Below are 18,079 nucleotides of genomic sequence, written 5' to 3'. Positions count from 1 at the left end.
AAAGTATTTGGATGTAATGTACATATTTTAAACCTTAAAGACTACTTAAGGAAATTTACCTCAAAAACTCAACAAGGAATTTTTATTGGTTATTCATCTACAAGTAGAGCCTATAGAGTTTACAATAAATCTACCTTAACAATTGAAGAAACCACAAATGTAACTTTTGATGACAATATAGATAATATCACAACTAATAAACAACATAGTTCTATAAATCAAGAAGAGGAAGAAAAAATAACACAAACTAAACAACCTGAAAAATCTAACTCACGTATAATGAAATCAAATCCTAATCATCCAATTGAACAAATCATAGGTAGTCCCGAATTAAGGGTTCAAACTCGATCAACCTTTAGGAACTTAAGTCAAATAGCATTAATATCTAAAATTGAACCTAAAACTGTAATTGATGCATTGTTAGAGCCTGATTGGATAATTGCAATGCAAGAAGAGTTAAATCAATTTGAAAGAAATCAAGTTTGGCATCTAGTGTTGGTGCAACCTTAGGTCAAGGTTGACCTGGTTGACTAGACTCGAGTTGACTTGACTCGAGTTATGTTTTGATGTTTGACGAGTTATGACGATGTTTGACGTGAACAGAAAAGTTGTATCTTGATGTTTGACAAGGATACAAGCTTGGGAGATTGTGGGTGCAACTCGTGGTCAAGGTTGACCTGGTTGACCCGAGGTGAGTTGACCTAACTCGGAAAAGTCCAAGCAGGGAGCTTGGCACGGGAGAAAGTCCAAGTATGGAGACTTGGCACGGAGAAGTCCAAGTATGGAAGCTTGACACATGGGAAGACGGAGAGGGCTCGGTAGCTCGTTCTCCGGACTGTGGTCAGAGAGGGCTCGGTAGCTCGTTCTCTGGACCGGATGTGGAAAGTCCTGGTGAGTGAAGCCATGTGAAAATCCTAGCGAGTGAAGCTAGGTGAAAGTGGAAGTCCTGGTGAGTGAAGCCAGGCATTCGGGAAAGTCCTGGTGAGTGAAGCCAGGCAGTTTGGAAGTCCTGGTGAGTGAAGCCAGGCAGATTGGAAGTCCTGGTGAGTGAAGCCGGGCAAGGGAAAATCCAGACGGATCAAGGGTGATCGGACATCTGGTGTTGGGAAGTCCAAGTAGATCAAGGGAGTGATCGGATACTTGGCACGAAGAGGAAAGCCCAAGTGGGTCAAAGGGATTGACCGAACACTTGGTGGAGAATTCTAGCAGGTCAAGGGAGTGACCGGATGCTAGGAATGATGAACCAACAGGTCAAGGTTGACCGGATGTTGGTGCGGGGAAGGAGGTGAGGGTTGGCGAGCCCGTACACGATGGCGTGATTTACGAACGCGCCGCCATCGGTGATCGCCGTGTAGTGCCGTGGCCGTCGTTATCGATCGGCGAGACCGACGACCGGTGGCGGGACCGGTCGTAATTGACTAAGGACCTAACGCCGATGAGCTTGTTGATGCAGAACTGCTTCGTCAACGACGCGTTCCCGAATCGCAGAGCCTGATCGGTCCACAGACCGATCCAGGCACTAGCCGTTGCGACGCAACAGCTAGATTTCTTCTGTGTTTCTTCGTTTTCTTCGCAGGTTATAAAAGGAGGGCTGCTGCTGCGAGCCTTCGACTACTTCTTCTTCTTCTTCTTCTTCCTTGGATTGAAGCTTTTGCTTCTGTGCTCTGAGGTTCTGAGCTTTGTTGAGCTCGCTTCCGAAGCTTCGCGTGAGCTTCCAGTCGTCGATCAGCTGCTACAGTTGGGTTGTGAAGTTGCTGCTTCATTGCCTCCGGTCGACAGAGAAGGCAAGCGAGTGTTGCATTCATATTGTTGTTTGTATTTGCTTCTTGCTTTCCTTGTACTCCTTTCTTGTTGTTACAAGTATTGTGGCGAGGTTTCTCCACCCACAAGGAGCATTTATTAGCCGGTTCTCCGGGGACTCATCCACCGACGGATTGATAGGCTTCGTCCACCTTACGGACACGCCGAGGAGTAGGAGTTTATCTCCGAACCTCGTTACATCGGTTTGTTTAAGGTTTGTCTTCTTTCCCTTTCGTTTCTGTGTTTATTTTCCGCTTCGCTAACACGTTTTGTAGAAAGAAACGACGATTTGGGGTCGGCTATTCACACCCCCCTCTCTAGCCTCCGTACGAAGGATCCTAACAAGTGGTATCAGAGCAAGGTTGCTCTTCGTCGGATTAACACCTGGGGGAGCACAAGCTAGAGAATGGATCGACTCGGAGAAGACATCACGTTTCCACCATTCTACGAGTGCTGCGACTTCGCGTATTGGAAGGTAAGAATGAGGTATTTTCTTATGACTAACCTTGAAAATTGGAGTTGTGTTCAATTAGGTTTCAAGCCTCCGATGGGCAAGAAAGGAGAAACCCTAGAGAACAAGGAGTGGACCAAGGAGTAAATCCACCAATCAACCATCAATGATGAGGTAACAAAAATCATTGAATTTTCTTTACCTAATGATATTTTGTGTAAGATAGGAGGATACAATAATGCCAAGGAGTTGTGGAACAACTTGGCCAAACTCCATGAGGAGAGCCCCACTTCAAGCCATGAAGAGGAGCCTAGTGAGCCAAGTAGCTCACATCGTGGAGGTGAGGAATTAGAAGTTGAGGGCTACTCAACATCTAAAGAAGAAGAGGAGGTGAGTGTTGGAGCAATCTAGGTGCCCTAGGTTTTGATGTTTGGGAAAAGGTTTAAGTTAGGTTTATTGTTGTATTTGATATGCATTGTGAGTGTGCAGGATACAAGTACAGCAAGAAAAGTCCAAGTGTGATCTTGGCAAAGGAGGAAAGTCCAAGAATGAGTCTTGGCGGTGTAAGTCCAAGCATGTAGTCTTGGCAACGTAAGTCCAAGTGTGACTTGGCAATGGATGAAGCCCCGGAGGTGAGGAGCCTCTTGGCAAAGGAAGACCCGACAATATGGACAAGGCCGAAGGAAGCTCCAGAAGGCAAGACGTGAAGGATGGGGAGACATCCGAGGGACGCGAGGCTGATGGAGGAGGCTAGAAGGCTAGGTCTAGGTTGGTCGGGAGAGAACGAGTGCTGAGTGAATGTACTCGAGGCAAAATCCTAAAATTAGGGTTTACTGTAGCGTTACTGTAGCAGTACTGTAGCAGTCGACTGATGCACTGTAGCAGAGAGCCGTTGAGATAGCCGTTGGCACCAGTCGACTGGTGCATTGACCAGTCGACTGGTAACGGGCAAATCAGCTTTCTGATTTGCTCCAAGCTCTATAAGAAGGAGCTTGGGATGGCCGGCCAAGGTGACGAAATTAGACTTGGTTAAAGCCTAATTAGTAGTCACTAAAGTGCTCAAGGATCTCTTGTGTCCAAGTGTTCTTGGTTGAAGTTGTGGTGAGGTTTCTCCACCCACAAGGAGCGGTTTTAGCTAGCCGGAGTTTCCGGGGACTAATCCACCGACGGATTGAGGGATCGTCCACCTTACGGACAGCCGTGGAGTAGGAGCATCATCTCCGAACCACGTTACATCGACGTGCATTGGTTTGCTTGTTCTTTTCTTTATCTTTAGCTTTCGTATTCGTAATTTATATTGTATTATTCCGCTTGCGCACTAACGAATACGTAGGAAGCCATCGATTTGGGTGAGACGCTATTCACCCCCCCCCCTCTAGCGGCCATCGATCCTCCAACAAGTGGTATCAGAGCGATGTCGCTCTTCTACGGACTAACCGCCAAGAGAGCAAGAAGCTAGAGGAAGAAGAAGATGGAGTCCGAAGGACCGCTTGGATGGGATATCCGAATTCCACCTCCGTATGACAAAGAAGACTTCAATTATTGGAGGAAGCGGTTGGAGACATGGTTCCAAATGGATTGGAATCAATGGGTTGTCTTGAGTGACCCATTTGAAGCTCCTACGGATAAGAAGGGTAAACGCCTCCGACCTCGGCATTGGACCGAAGAGCAACGAGAGCAATCGGAGGCGGACAAGGAGGTAACGAGAATTTTGCATAATTTACTACCTTCTAATATCATTGTGAGTGTAGGTGAATGCACAAGTGCATGTGATCTTTGGAAAAAGATCATTGCCTATCATGAAGACCCGTCACAATTCCAAGGAGTAGAGGAGTCCAAGGAGATGGGCTCATTAGTCCAAGAAGAGAATGACCAATCCGATGTTGACATAAGGTCAACATCCGAGGAGGAGAAGGAAGATGAGGAGGTATCATCCACATCTTCAAGGGAGGAAGAAGTGGAATCATCGACATCTTCAAGTGAAGAGGAAGAAGGGCAATCCAAGGAAGAGGAGATCTTGGAAGCTCAACCCTCCACCTCAACTACCAAGAAGAGCACAAAGGACCACATCAAATGCTTTGAGTGTGGTAAGATGGGGCACTACAAGAGTAGGTGTCCTTCACTCAAGAAGGTAAAGGAGGTAAACCCTAAACTCACTAAAGTTAATTTAGAAACTAATGTGAGTTGTAGGAAGAAGAAGAAGGAGGAGGAGAAGCACATTAGGTGCTTTACATGTGGTGAGTGGGGTCACTACCACACAAAGTGCCCAAGGAGAGGAGAGCTCAAGAAATTGGTGCACTTGAAGAAGTGGGAGAAGAAGAGAGCTTCAAGGGTAAGGGAGGTAAACCCTAACTTGAATGCTAATTCAAATTTAAATCGTTATAATGCTATTTATCATGAAAATAGAATGCATGATAAATCTAAGGATAAATATATCCCTCCTCATGATAGATTTATCACACCTAAGGCTAGGAAGGTAAATAACAATTTAGGCAATAACTCTAAGGATTATAGATATATGCCTAGATATAGAAATGCTCATAGGGGTCAAGAAAAATCCAAGTCTATGGATTCAATGACGGAAAATCAAGTCTTGAGGTCAAGACTTGATAATTTAGAAAGAACCCTAGCAAGAATGGAAAATATTCTTAGGGGTCAAAATGAACATAACCTAGGAAAAGCTAGACAAGAGCCATCCAATGGCTATATAGGTTTGGGATACAAACCTAAAGCCAAGAAGGATGTGACTTCCCTTCATAGGGTTCCATATAGTTATGGGACCAACCCTAGGTTTAGTGGTCAAGCTAAAAGTACAAGGGAAGTTGTCCCTAAGAGTACTTTTGCAAAGACCAATGTGACTAAGACTTCTAAGAAGTCTAATAATGTCACAAAGAACGTCACAAGGGAGGTCATCCCTAGAGTTGACTTAGTAAAGGTGACTAAGGCTCTAAAAAGGCCAAACAAAGTCACAAATAAGGTTACAAGGGGAGTTAGCCCTAGAAGTGACCTAGTGGAAGTGAAAAAGGCTTCTAAGAAGCCTAGAAAGGTCCTTAGGAAGGTATCTATGGAAGTCATCCCTAGTGAGTACCTAGAGTATCCAAGGAGCACCAATAGGTTTTGGGTTCCTAGGAGCATATTCTCTACACCCTAGATAGGTTAGAGAGTGTCAACTCCAATTGGAAAGGTAGTTAACCCAACCTTTGTAAAGTTGACACTTGAGAGCATTTTCAAGGTTATTGTTAACCTTTGAAAAAGAAAAAGGTTATTGGGTTACTCTTTGAGAGAGTAATATATGTGCCAAAATTTGAAGAGTTGAACTTAATCTAACTTGGCACACTTAAGAAAAGTATAAGAAAAATCAAGTTAGAATTTTGATACTTTCTTAAGGAATTAAGAGAAAACCCATGCTTTAATCAAATGTGCTTAAAACCTTGAAGAGAAAAAATGTGTCAAAATTTGAGGAGTTAAATCTAATTTAAATTGACACATTTGGAAAAGGATAAGAAATGCCAAGTTGGGGGGTTTTGGCATTTTCTTAGAAGGTTAAAGGTGAATCTAAGCCTTAATTTGATTTCATATACTCTTTGAAAGAATAAAATGTGTCATACTTTGAGGAATTTGTTTAATTTAAAAATGACACAAATTTAGAAAGGGAAAAAGAAATGTCAAAATTGGGTTTGGCACTTTCTTGATGAAATTGGGCAATCTAGGATTTAATTTTAAGGTATAGCTAAGAATTAAGGATACTTAGATAGATTATCTAGGTACATTTTATTTATGCTAACTCGTCATGATTGTTTGCCCATCATATGCCATGACATCATATTTAGCATTCACATTTTATTATGAAAAATATAAAAATATCATGTCATGTCATGCATATATCATGTAGTTATAGCATGCTTTGCTTATTTTGATGTATGCCATTAATCATCATGCAGTATGTCAATTTCCTTATAATTAAGAACAAAAGGTATTTATTATGTATGGAAGTGTCCCAACAAGAGGGATCATATCAAGTGACATCCTAGATGGATGATCATGATTTTTACAATGCCTAGATAGAGATACATGATCCCTTAGTTTAGGGCAAGACCAAATATACATCTCACAAAGAACTATAAGGTGACTTGTATATGTTTTAATACACATTAGATACAAGTGAGATGTTAAGATGGTGAACAAAACTCAAGATGTTGATCTAGTGCATCTTGTTGAGTTTTAGATTCATCAAAACACATAGTTATGTGTCTTCCAATCATTGGGAAAGCTAATGTACAAGTCATGTGCATTGAGCCCAAAGAACATGGTTGGATATTGGTTTTGAAAAAGATTTCAAAATACTTTTGAAAAACCTTGGTGAAGACTATCTTTTGATAGTAATCATCATTGGAAAGTTAGACACAAACTAGGAGAAAACATTGAAGTTTTCAAGAGTTTTCAAATTTGTGTCAATCTTTGAAAATAAGAAGTATTTTCATAGAAAACTATTTTTCCCTGATAAAGTATACCCTAAATAATGTTTACATGAGTTTTCATGATGAAAACAAGTATGGATTGGTTAAGAAAAACCAAAGTGAAGTTTCGGTTGAGGTTTAGTTTCATTATTGAATTTTGAACCTCAAAACTTCGAGTTTTGGTTTTCCTAATTATTTAGGAACCCCAAGTCATTGTTGGTGCAATGATGGAAGTTTGACCATATTTTTAAGGGGAGTTACGCTTTGGAAACATAAAAATATTTTCCAAGACCAAAAGGAGGTCAAGTGTTAAGGTAGCACATGACATTGGTATGAGAGGTGTTACCAAGGACAAGGGAGAGTCATCCAAAGCCAATAAGAAGGAATATGCTAGGGTAGCATATAATTATAGAAAGGATGAGGTGTCCAAGATTAAGGACAAGAAGAAATTAATCAAAGACAAGGTGTCTAAGGTTAAGAAGGTGAGTTTTGTAGGCCAAGTGTCACCCGAGGTGCACCGAAGTGGCCTAGCCATAGTGGATGAATCACCAAGGGAGGTGACTAAGGTTAAGATTCCTAAGGTTAGGAAGAGTCTTTGGGACCCATGGTAGATGGGTTATCAAATGTGCCAAGTGGTTAGGAGACGGACTTAAGTCTCTAACATAGTGGGTTGACACAATTGAGTTGAGTTTCATGCATAGAAATATGAATTGGGTTCATATTGCATGAAAATTAGTTTTTGATGTAGAGATGCCATATAAACTAATGCTAGTAATGCATTATGGTTTAGTATGGGCAGATACATCAAGAGGAAGCCAAAACTAGGACTTTAGGTCAAGGTTTAATTGAACCATTTAGCTAGTTTTGAATTTTGTGTCAATCTTGGGATCTGTGATAAATATATTTATATATATATTTTTCCCAAGTAGACATGGGTACAATAGACCTCTCCACAAAATTTGGGAATTTTTGGAGGTCTGTGGAATTTCTGGTGCATTTCTGAAGTTGGCCTGAAAAGGCTGATTTTTTCAGAAATAGGGTACCAGTCGACTGGTACAGATACCAGTCGACTGGTAACAGTGTTTTTGAGCAAAGAATGTTTCTGTAAGCTCATTTTGTCGATACCAGTCGACTGGTAACAGTAGATTTCGACCACAGAATGTTTCTGTGAGGTTCTGTCGAAGGGGGCAGTCGACTGGTACCTAGTTCAGTCGACTGATACTAGCCTAAAAGTGTTTTTCGACATTGTTCTTGACCGTGTCAACTCGTTTAAATGTATGAGATCAATGGGGGATAAATACATGAGTTTAGGGTCAATTTGGATGACATGTTTTCAACAATTGGGATATTGTTGGAGCTCTTTTTGATGTATGGCAAAGGGGGAAAAGTCTAGGTTTAAGTGGGAAACCTATACACCTTTGCAAGAAATCCTAACTCAAGGGGGAGCTTAGGTAAAGGGGGAGCGATTGTTTAGGCAAAGGGGGAGAAGTTTACCTTTGCGAGAAATCCTAGCTCAAGGGGGAGCTTAGGTGAAGGGGGAGCCTAGGGATTTAGGTTCTATTATTTATGCATGAGTTGATTTGCATATTTATTTGCATATGTATTACATTTATGTTTCCCTAACTTAAACAAGTTGTCAAACATCAAAAAGGGGGAGATTGTTGGAGCAATCTAGGTGCCCTAGGTTTTGATGTTTGGGAAAAAGTTTAAGTTAGGTTTATTGTTGTATTTGATATGCATTGTGAGTGTGCAGGATACAAGTACAACAAGAAAAGTCCAAGTGTGATCTTGGCAAAGGAGGAAAGTCCAAGAATGAGTCTTGGCGGTGTAAGTCCAAGCATGTAGTCTTGGCAACGTAAGTCCAAGTGTGACTTGGTAATGGATGAAGCCCCGGAGGTGAGGAGCCTCTTGGTAAAGGAAGACCTGACAATATGGACAAGGCCGAAGGAAGCTCCAGAAGGCAAGACGTGAAGGATGGGGAGACATCCGAGGGACGCAAGGCTGATGGAGGAGGCTAGAAGGCTAGGTCTAGGTTAGTCGAGCGAGGACGAGTGCTGAGTGAATGTACTCGAGGGTAAAATCCTAGAATTAGGGGTTTACTGTAGCGTTACTGTAGCAGTACTGTAGCAGTCGACTGGTGGTTTCATCAGTCGATTGGTGTAGTCGATTGAGATGGGTTGGCACCAGTCGATGGTGCATTGACCATCGATTGGTAACGGGCAAATCAGCTTTCTGATTTGCTCCAAGCTCTATAAGAAGGAGCTTGGGATGGCCGGCCAAGGTGACGAAATTAGACTTGGTTAAAGCCTAATTAGTAGTCACTAAAGTGCTCAAGGATCTCTTGTGTCCAAGTGTTCTTGGTTGAAGTTGTGGTGAGGTTTCTCCACCCACAAGGAGCGGTTTGAGCTAGCCGGAGTTTCCGGGGACTAATCCACCGACGGATTGAGGGATCGTCCACCTTACGGATAGCCGTGGAGTAGGAGCATCATCTCCGAACCACGTTACATCGACGTGCATTGGTTTGCTTGTTCTTTTCTTTATCTTTAGCTTTCGTATTCGTAATTTGTATTGTATTATTCCGCTTGCGCACTAACGAATACGTAGGAAGCCATCGATTTGGGTGAGACGCTATTCACCCCCCCTCTAGCGGCCATCGATCCTCCAACAGTGAGTTCTTCTTCAAGATCGGAGCACAAAGAAGAAGCTTCTACCTCCGGGAGGGATGAAGAAGAGAGCATCCATCCATCCTCAACACTAGGTAACTCAAACACTTTAAGTTCAAGTAAATTGCATATAATGTGTTTTGAGTGTAGGGAATTTGGACATTACAAGAGTAAATGTCCAAAGAAGATTAAGAAGACTCCACCGACGCCAAATATCAAGGAAGTCGGAGTCCCAAAACGCAAGGGCAAGGAGCACGTGGTGTGCTTCCAATGCAAGCAACGGGGACACTATAGGAGTCAATGTCCAAGGGGGAGGCAATCTCACAAGGACAAAAGACCAAGCACGTGTAAAGAGGGAGCGAAGGCAAAACCTAAGGTATCCTCTAAGGTTCATTCTTGCACTTCTAATAAGATACATGCTAGTAGTCTTATTGCAATTGTCAAGAATGATAAGCATGATAATCATATAAATCAACATGTGTGCTTAGGTGCTAAACATCTTAGCCTAGATAAGAACAATGCTAGGAAGGCCAACCCTAGGATTAACTCATCTAAGGCTAAGGAGAACCTAGGTAGAAACCCCAAGACAACTAGACATATGCCTAGGAACACCTCAAGAAAGAATGATAAATTAAAACTTGAGGTTTTAGAGAAAGAAAATCAAGTCTTGAGGTCAAGACTTAACACTCTAGAAAAGGCCCTAAAGAATTTAGAGAAGTCAACTCTAGGGTCTAAGGGTCAAATTTCAAAGCCCAAGGACAAGAAAGGTTTGGGTCACAAACCTAAGTCCCAAATGGTCAAGCCCACCTATCATAATGTTCCATTCGATTATGGAACAAAACCTGGGGCTAGGAAGACCAACACCAAGGTCACAAGGGGAGTCACCCCTAGAGTTGATCTTGATGAGTCCCAAATGGCCAAGGCTTTAAAGCCTAAGAGGGTCATTAGGAGGGTTGCTAGGGAAGTTATCCCTAGTGAATATTTAGTGAATTCAATGAGCTCTAATAGATATTGGGTTCCTAGGAGCATCTTCTCTACCCCATAGATGGGTTAGAAAGTGTCAACTCCGATTAGAAGGGTAGTTAACCCAACTGTGAGGAAATTGACACTCAAGGAACATTTTCAAGGTTTTGTGAACCTTTGAAAATGAAATGGATTTATCATTTACTCCTTGAAGAGTAAATTGTGCCATATTTGAAAAAAAAAATTATATCGACTTTAATCTTTATTGGCACAAGTTAGGAAAACCTAGAGAAATACCAAGTTGGGGTCTTGGTACTCTCTTAGGAATTTAAGACAATCTAGGCCTTAATTAAAAAGGTGCTATTCTTGAGGAAATATGAAATATGCCAATATTTGAGGATATACTTAATGTTAAGTGGCATAAATTAATCAAGAAAAATAGGAATGCCAACGTAGGTTTGAGCATTTTCTTGAAGCACTTTGAGCAATCTAGGTTTAGATTTTAAGTTAGCTAAGGTGTTAAGGATACTTAGATAGGTAATCTAGGTATTTTATTTGTGCTAACTTACCATGGTTGTTTGTCATATGTCATGCTATGACATCATGTTTAACTTATTATCATTCGAAATGTCATGATCATGCTTAGGCTAATTATATGTCATGCTTATTTTAAGTTTTATACTTTACGCCATGACATCATGAAATTGGAACATGCTTCTATTTATGAAATCATTATATGCCATGTCATCATCTTGTGCATTAATGATCAATGAAATTGATTTAAGGATAAAAACACATTTTGATATTGAGATCAAAGTGTAGTTTAGCAAATGCATGAGAACTTAGCCTAAGATGACCTAAACCCATATCTCACATCAAAATTAACTTGGATGTGTTTGATACACTTTAGATGTGTGTGAGATATTAGGATCATGAGTTAGGATCAAGGTACATAGTTCTTGTACCTAGATGAGCCTAATTCAAGAGATTGGAGGATCATAGGGAAAACTTGTGTACAAGTCATGTACATATAGTCCTAAGATTATGGTCCTAAATTAAAGGGTTTAAAATCATTTTAAAATTGATTTGAAAAATCTTGATGAAGCTTTTCTAGTGATAGCATTCATCATTGAGCAAGATGATACAAAGATGAGTTAAACTTTGAACTATTTCAAAAGTTTTTAAACTTTGTATCAAGATTTGAAAATGGAAGTTATTTTCATCTAAAACTATTTTTCCATGATAGTATATGGTATGAGAAATGTATCCTCAAAATTTTACGATTTTTTGAATTTTCTGTAATTTTCTGTGAATTTCTGAATTTCTCCCGGGGAGAAAAATCAGAAATCTCTGATTTCAGAGGCTGGATCGGTCACCGGACCGATCCAGAGAAGTCCTGATCGGTCTGGTGACCGATCAATGATGATCCAAAAAGCGAGGATCGATTTGGGAATCGATCCAAGGGGTTCCTGATCGGTCTGGGGACCGATCAGTGCGTGCCGAATTTCTGATTTTCAGCAGGTGTCTGAAATTTCAGTTTTTGGGAGTTGAGTTTCGGGTTTCTAAAGGTTTGAAACTCTCCAAGACATTGTTGGTGCAATGGTCAAGGGGGAGTTGACCTTTAGGGGGAGTCTTACCTAATTGTCAAAAGGGAGTTGACTTTTAGGGGGAGTTGACTTTTAGGGGGAGTTTTTACTTCTTAAGACTTTTGAGGATTAGTGATAAGGAATTGTCACTAAGTTGAGTGTTGAGTTTAGTATCAAGGGGGAAATTAAGGGTTTCAATGAAAGGTATGAGACTTTCATTGGGAAGAAACTCTTGACCTTGATTCCCTCTTTTTGATGTGTGTCAAAAAGGGGGAGAGATGTCCCAAGGGGGAGAATGGGAGAATGTTTTGGAAAACCTAAGTTAGGTTATCGGGTTAACCTAACTTGTTTATGGGTTTTGTCAAACATCAAAAAGGGGGAGATTGTTGGTGCAACCTTAGGTCAAGGTTGACCTGGTTGACCAGACTCGAGTTGACTTGACTCGAGTTATGTTTTGATGTTTGACGAGTTATGACGATGTTTGACGTGAACAGAAAAGTTGTATCTTGATGTTTGACAAGGATACAAGCTTGGGAGATTGTGGGTGCAACTCGTGGTCAAGGTTGACCTGGTTGACCCGAGGTGAGTTGACCTGACTCGGAAAAGTCCAAGCAGGGAGCTTGGCACGGGAGAAAGTCCAAGTATGGAGACTTGGCACGGAGAAGTCCAAGTATGGAAGCTTGGCACATGGGAAGACGGAGAGGGCTCGGTAGCTCGTTCTCCGGACTGTGGTCAGAGAGGGCTCGGTAGCTCGTTCTCTGGACCGGATGTGGAAAGTCCTGGTGAGTGAAGCCAGGTGAAAATCCTAGCGAGTGAAGCTAGGTGAAAGTGGAAGTCCTGGTGAGTGAAGCCAGGCATTCGGGAAAGTCCTGGTGAGTGAAGCCAGGCAGTTTGGAAGTCCTGGTGAGTGAAGCCAGGCAGATTGGAAGTCCTGGTGAGTGAAGCCGGGCAAGGGAAAATCCAGACGGATCAAGGGTGATCGGACATCTGGTGTTGGGAAGTCCAAGTAGATCAAGGGAGTGATCGGATACTTGGCACGAAGAGGAAAGCCCAAGTGGGTCAAAGGGATTGACCGAACACTTGGTGGAGAATTCTAGCAGGTCAAGGGAGTGACCAGATGCTAGGAATGATGAACCAACAGGTCAAGGTTGACCGGATGTTGGTGTAGAAGCCTGAGGTTTAGGGCTGGGGAGTATGGATCGGTCTGGGGACCGATCCAGTGATACACTGGATAGCCTGATCGGTCACCGATCGGTAACCATCTAGTAGCCTCATGGGTTATCGATCGGTGCGAGACCGATCGACAACGATCGAGGCGCAGAAGTTCGGGAGAAGAAGCTGATCGGTCTACGGACCGATCAGAGTCTGATCGATCGATGGACCGATCGAGCCAGAAGCGAAGGCTAGGAATGGATCGGCGTGGACCGATCCACATGGAGCCTGATCGGTCCACGCCGATCAGCACTAGCTGCGACGCAACGCCTAGATTTCTTCGTGTTTCTTCGTTTTCTTCGCAGTTATAAAAGGAGGGCTGCTGCGAGCCTTCGACTACTTCTTCTTCTTCTTCTTCTTCCTTGGATTGAAGCTTAGCTTCGTGCTTTGAGGTGAGCTTTGTTGAGCTCGCTCAAGCTTCACGTGAGCTTCCGACTGGATCACCTGCTGTTGTGAAGTTGCTGCTTCATCGCCTCCGGTCGACAGAGAAGGCAAGCGAGTGTTGCATTCATATTGTTGTTTGTATTTGCTTCTTGCTTTCCTTGTACTCCTTTCTTGTTGTTACAAGTATTGTGGCGAGGTTTCTCCACCCACAAGGAGCATTTATTAGCCGGTTCTCCGGGGACTCATCCACCGACGGATTGATAGGCTTCGTCCACCTTACGGACACGCCGAGGAGTAAGAGTTTATCTCCGAACCTCGTTACATCGGTTTGTTTGAGGTTTGTCTTCTTTCCCTTTCGTTTCTGTGTTTATTTTCCGCTGCGCTAACACGTTTTGTAGAAAGAAATGACGATTTGGGGTCGGCTATTCACACCCCCCTCTCTAGCCTCCGTACGAAGGATCCTAACATCTAGTACCTCCACCAAAAGGAAAAACAATTATTGACACCAAATGAGTTTTTAGGAATAAGTTAGACGATTAAGGAGAAATCATAAGGAATAAAGCCCGACTAGTTGCCAAAAGGTTTAGTCAAATTGAAGGACTAGATTATGATGAGACTTATGCCCCGGTAGCTAGACTTGAATCAATTAGAATGTTTCTAGCCTATGCAACATACAAAGGATTCAAATTATTTCAAATGGATGTTAAATTCGTATTCCTAAATGGATAAATTAAAGAAGAAGTCTATGTAAGTCAATCACCAAGTTTTGAAGATCTAGAAAACCCTAACTATGTCTTTAAGCTCAAAAAGGCACTTTATGGATTAAAACAAGCACCTAGGGCTTGGTATGAAAGGTTGTCCAACTTTCTAAATTCAAAAGGGTTTAAGGAGGGTCAAATTGATCCTACACTTTTTATAAAAGCCCTTAATTCTGATATTTTCATAGCCCAGGTTTATGTCGATGACATAATGATTGGATCAACAAATTCAAAATTCTTAAAAGAATTTATAACCTCAATGGAAACTAAATTTGAAATGAGTTTGGTTGGAGAGTTAAATTATTTCCTAGAACTTCAAATTAAACAAACTAAAGAGGGCAACTATGTGCATCAAACTAAATATACAAAAGATCTACTTAGAAAATTTGGTTTAGAAAACTCAAAAGCATTAAAAACACCTATGGCTAGTAACATTAATCTAGATAGTGACCCAGATGGTAAACTAGTTGATTTAAGACTTTATAGAAGCATGATAAGTAGTTTATTATACTTAACTGCAAGCAGACCTGACATATTATTTGTAGTAAGTATGTGTGTACGCTATCAAACATGCGCCAAAGAGTCTCATCTATCATGTGTTAAAAGAATAATGAAATATCTAAAAGGAACTATTAATGTGGGAATGTGGTACCCTAGATCTTCACATTTTGAATTAGTTGACTATTCTGATTCGGATTATGTCGGATATAAGTTAGATAGAAAAAGTACAAGTGAAGGATATATGTCAACTGTTAGGATCATCTTTAGTTAGTTGGTTTAGTAGAAAGCAACATTGTGTTGCCTTATCTACTACTGAAGTCAAATACATAGCAATGGGTGAATGTATAGCTCAATTGCTTTGGATATCCCATACCTTAAAAGACTTTAATCTAGATTATAAACATGTGAAAGCCTATATTGATAACATAAGTTCTATAAATCTAACTAAAAATCCAATCCATCATTCTAGAACTAAACACATAGAAGTTAAACATCATTTCGTTAGAGATCATGTCTCTAAAGGAAACATTGAACTAAACTACATTGACTCAAAATCTAACCTAGTCGACTTATTTACAAAACCTTTACCTGAAGCTGAATTTAGTAACTTAAGGAGATATTTAGGGATGTGCTTTATAGAATAGTTTTTTAACAGGCTTTTGAAACTAGTACTTAGTAGTATTTCAAAATTATTTTTGTAAAATTTCCCATTCGAAATTTTGTTTTCAAAATTTTTTATTTTTCTAGAATAGTTTAGGTCTTGCCCGTAGAATTGCATGATCTTATAGTTTTAGGAGCCAACATCTCACAAGCACAGTAGGATGTCTTGCTTGTAAAACTTAGAATGAGCGAGATGCTTAGGACTCAACCTAAGATTTCATATGCTTATGTCTGTACATCGTTATAAATCTGGGCTTTAAACAACATACATTGATCAATTTGAGTTTATTAGCTAGTAACTACCTAGTTAGTTCCAAATGCTCAAATTGACCAACTCAAGTCAATAGCTACTATCTTGTGGTAGTTTAGCTTAATACAAAAGTTGGACATTTCATAATAAAGATATTTTTTTTTAGTTTTTAAAATCATGCTTGGACTTTTAGGAAAATATCGATTTTAGGGGGAACTTCACACTTAACTCTCAAAACCCTTTCCTTTCTTTTATCAAAATATTTTGAAAATTATTTAGTTTTTCAAAATTTTATCTATTTTCAAATTTTTTATAATTTCTAAAAATTTTATACTATACTATCAACTTTCAAAATTTCTCCTTTTTTTTTCTTTCTATTTACTTTACACTTTCAATAATCTAAATCGTAATTTTAACCTTGTTAAAATTTTTCAAATTTTACACTTTCCTAAACCTACATATTTTCTAGTCATTTCTTTAGAGGTTTACTTTACAAAATTTTCAAACATTTTATTTTTAATCATTTCCTAAACCTTTACTTAATATTTTCAAATACTCAAATTGTTCCTCATTTTGCAAACTTTACTTTGCTAAAATTTCAAATGTATTTTATAGTTTTGCCTTTAAAAATTTTTTAAATCAAGTTTTACTTGTGTGTGCTCGTTTTCCCTATTTTTAATGTGTGTCAAAGGGGGAGAGATATTAAATTCAGGGGGAGATGTTTAACTCAGGAGGAGAGTTAAAGTTCTTGCTTATTTATTTTTACATATTTTAACTTAATTTTGAACCTTAAGTTGCCAAACATCAAAAACGGGGAGATTGTTGGTGCAAGTTGCACCAACATCAAACCTAAGTTTTGATATTGGCAAAGGTTCAAGTTAAGTCTTGTTGTGATCTAACAAGTTGATTAAGTATGCAGGCTGTTTACTCAACCGAGAAAGACCTAGTTGGAGGCTAGGCAGGAAAAGTCTTAGCAGATCATAGAACTCAGGTGGAAAGATCAAGTGGGTTGAGAGGATCCGACACTTGGCAGTGAGATCGAGAGGTCTGGAGGACCGAAGATCGAGAGAAAAGTTCTGGCGAGCCGATCAAGGTTAAGTGAAAAGTCTAAACAGATATGGAGGATCAAAGTTTGGCAGGTAGGTTGAGGTAAAACAACTGGAAGAGCGACAGTGAAGTCGTGTTCCTGAAGGAAACAACCTAAGGTCGCTGATCCAACTGAAGAAATCGAAAAAGTTTCCAAGTTGAGATCAAGACAGTAGAACTGTCAATTATCATTACTCACGCATTTTATATATTACTATGTTAATCTCTGTTTTGCAGTAAAATACTGTTTAACACTATTTTGTAGGTCCAGCCTGATCGTTCGATCGAACAGGAGGATCGGTCAACCGAAGCAGACTAACTCAAAACAAACACAAGTTCAGACCAAACCAGAGCGAATCCGATCAAAGCTTGATCGGTCAACCAAACCAAAGGATCGGTAGACCGAACCCTGATGATGTGACACATATCAGCTCGGTCAGAAGCAGAGAAGGAAGCTAAGTTGATCGATCACCGAACCAACAGATCGGTCGACCGAACAATATTTCATCAATGCAGCATTAAGAGCGAATCTTGGCGAACAAGGAAATTACCTGTTCGGTCGATCAAAAAAGATGATCGGTCGACCGAACACTTCAATGACAGTAAATGTCGAAGATCGAATCAGCATAATATCTCAATGAAGATGGAAGGGAGCTGGTTCGGTCGACCGAACTTGGGGATCGGTTGACCGAACATCGACGATTCTTATAAAAGAGAGCTCAAGGTCCGAGGTTGGGCAACTAATTTTGGTTGACACGTGAAAGCTACTCGTGTTACTGCTACTACAACTCGCAAGCAACTACATCATTCAAGTGCCGACAGAGCTTCAACTTTAATATACTGTCGGTATATTTTTATTATTGCTTGTATTGTACTTAACTCAAGTAAGATAGTAGGTTGTTACTATTTTACTCATTTTCTTGTACGCACTATTTCTTTCCGAGGTTTTTTGAAAGAAGAGTTTTAGTAATTTGTCCATCGGTGCGATCAAGGATCGCATGCCTTAGAGTAGGAGTCGGCCTAGACTCCGAACCAAGTAACCGAAACTGTTCTCTACTTTTCCGCTGCACGACTTTGTTTTTAACGAGTAAAAGAAAAGTTTTTAAAGCGCGATATTCACCTCCTCCCCTTTATCGCACTCGTTCGATCTTACAGGATCGACTTAGATCGAATTATAAGATTAGATTCATTTTTGAATCCCCTAACCTTTACACATTGTTTGGGAGGAGGTGAGGGAAGGAGAGGGAAGGGTAAAGAAGGGGAAGGGAAATTTAAAATCCTATTTGGGAGGAAATGAGTTACGGAAAG

This window comes from Zingiber officinale, chromosome 2B (assembly GCF_018446385.1).
Source record: "Zingiber officinale cultivar Zhangliang chromosome 2B, Zo_v1.1, whole genome shotgun sequence".
NCBI classification, from domain to species: Eukaryota; Viridiplantae; Streptophyta; class Magnoliopsida; order Zingiberales; family Zingiberaceae; genus Zingiber; species Zingiber officinale.
Note: the sequence above shows the minus strand (reverse complement) of the source record.